At 39.5% G+C, this 2,610-nt stretch overlaps 1 long non-coding RNA gene across 1 annotated transcript; it reads left to right on the top strand.

The window, feature by feature from the left end:
• The first annotated feature begins 358 nt into the window (after window positions 1–358).
• Window positions 359–1,739, top strand: LOC125179010. The gene is made up of 2 exons (XR_007157117.1): window positions 359–403; window positions 1,370–1,739. It is a non-coding gene; the product is annotated as an uncharacterized LOC125179010 (long non-coding RNA).
• Window positions 1,740–2,610: the final 871 nt, after the last annotated feature.

Below are 2,610 nucleotides of genomic sequence, written 5' to 3'. Positions count from 1 at the left end.
TTAGTTATAGCCGACCGTTGGCCATTCCTCGGCCACCTGAAAGCGACCAGTTCCCGCGAAGAAGGGTCTGGCTAGGATATCATATTACAAAGAGTACAAGCTCGAGGGTAGCGACTGGCCGAGCTTTGGGCAGATCAAGGATTTTACTCGATGGTCGCGAAAACCTCGCTCTCGGACTTCGCTGCATTTTGACTACAAGCCTTAACGCTACCTGGGGTCATACATTCAAAATTCGCTAAGTTAACGTGAGTACTTACGCTCTATTTTCTTGTCTATGATTGGTGGATTTTGCTTGAAAGGCCGTCAATGATTGGCTGATGAACTTACGATCTCTTAACTTTTTTTTGAAGGTATGGGCCCTGATGACTTCGGATCGCGCCTCTTCTGCAACTGGTGGTTGAGGGTACGTGGTCATACGTTAGTATGATATATTTTTCTTCATTTGTTACGAAATAGTTTAAACTATTTTGAGACTATGATATTCATCTTTAAATATGCCTCTACTCTTTTTATAATGTTAATGATCGGTTTTAAATCAGACATTTTCCTGAGTCCAGTGTATTTTATATACGTGTTTGTGAAATGATCAAACTGACTAATTGAAATTGTCTTATAAATTCAAATGAATTTAATTTCATGTACAAATTTTGTTGGCAAATGTTATTTCCAAAAGTGGTACTCTTGTTCAAAAGCCGTCTGGTAGAAGAACATATTTTACTGCTGATGTTTAAGCTTGTTGTGCGTATAGTCTTACATTATGGAAGCCACTAGCTCGTCAACTCGGCGTTGCAGTATGGCTGCATGACACTTGGGGGTCAGGTTTTCCATTTCACCGCAAAAACGAATATTTTCATATCATCGCATCAGTCTGGTCATCATCATTCGCTGTGGAAGTTTATAAATGCTGTAAAAAATATGGCTCCGATGTAGGTAGGCTACCTAACTTGTCAAACACGCATTGGTAGGGGAGTAGCAAATGATGCAATGAAAGTGGCTTTCATCGCATCATTTGCTGGTATAAAATACTACTAAGTATTGTATTATTACACAAGCTTCGAAAACTTAAAGAAAACACAAAAAAAATTTAATCGTTTATACCAGATAAATCTGGAGATCTCATGCCACCTATAAGAAACGCAGATTTAAACTGCTTCTCCAATACAGATTTTTGGGAGTTGGCTGCAATGTTTTCTTATTTACATGTTTTAAGCCTATATAGCGCTGTATGAGACTTATCGTGTGGGAACGATACATGGATGTTAAACTATATATTTTAATAATATTACTAGAAATTAATCGCCGTGTTTTTTCGATTGTAATTTCTTTAATTTCTTTGTATTGTTTCATTTCATTCTATTTCAATTTACAGGCACCCTTGGGAAAGAATGTCGAAGTTTCGGTTGAAGAATATTATGCTGGCCAAAAAGACTGCAACAAAGCCTACGCTGTCATCAGTTTAGATGGTGAAACCTACGACAGTGATACAATGCAACGTGTGTGTAGCGGCGGTAACACCACAACGCGGTCGACTGACAACCGAATGAACATTATTGTCAACGGTAAACACAGCGTTCGACCTCGATTCAGGGCTTCCTACAAGGTTGTTTAAGTTTCCATTATACCGGCCGTCATCTGATGAATTAAAAAATCCGGCAAATTGTAAAACTAAAATGGAAACAGATCTACTTCTCTGAAAAATCCCTAATTGATTGCAGGGTACAATAAAAATTATTTCGGTCTTTGGGCGTTTTTTAGCTAGCCTTGTATGTGTTGGAAATTTTCAATATCAAGTATGGAAGAAATTACAATAAACTCACCAGACATTACCGGAAAATACCAGTAATTACCAGAAAATACCAGTAATTATCAGAAAATACCAGTAATTACCAGAAAATACCAGTAATTACCAGAAAATACCAGTAATTACCAGAAAACAAATTCAGTATTATTTAGCTAGAAGTCCAGATTGAAATCATAAACACTTTTTGGACGGATTGTTCTTTTACGGGAGCTTGCTTCCCGTCAAGACGAGGCACCTGCAAAGGATCTAATTTGAACCCGTCTTCCCAACCTTGAACTGTATGTAATAGCGACAATTTTGACCAGACGTATAGAGCTGAGGGTGATACACGTTCATCTTTATCTGCACGATGCCCCTCTTCTGTACCAAATCAATGCAGTCATCAAGTACTCTGTCAGTTTGAATAAAGTACCCCGTCAGTATATAGTAATACAGCAGTTTGTACATACCCCGTCAGCCTGCCCGGTCCCCATCCAGTCTTCACGATATCTCTGCGGTTCGCCCGTTACCTCCAATCTTTAAGAAACCTTTGCATCCTGAGTGTTTCGCCTCCTTCCTGCACGTGACCTACCCAGTTTGCATGCTATGCCTGCAGTGCAGTCGACACGCAAGTTTACAGGCTATCCTCGAACGTTCCCTCTACCGACTGGACGTTATCCCAGCAGGCGTCACGTACCACCTTCAGCCTGCCCGTTACCCTCCAATAGGAAATAAAGCAAATAATAATGAAGTGGTGGAGCTTCATAAAAATTGCGTTTATGAAATGGATTCCGCGTATAGTTTAAACGTCGTAAACGAAATCGAAAAAA

The sequence above is a fragment of the Hyalella azteca genome, unplaced genomic scaffold (genome assembly GCF_000764305.2).
Source record: "Hyalella azteca isolate HAZT.00-mixed unplaced genomic scaffold, Hazt_2.0.2 contig14391, whole genome shotgun sequence".
Lineage (NCBI taxonomy): Eukaryota > Metazoa > Arthropoda > Malacostraca > Amphipoda > Hyalellidae > Hyalella > Hyalella azteca.
The sequence above is the reverse complement of the archived record's forward strand: the minus strand, read 5'-3'. Positions and strand labels throughout refer to the sequence as shown.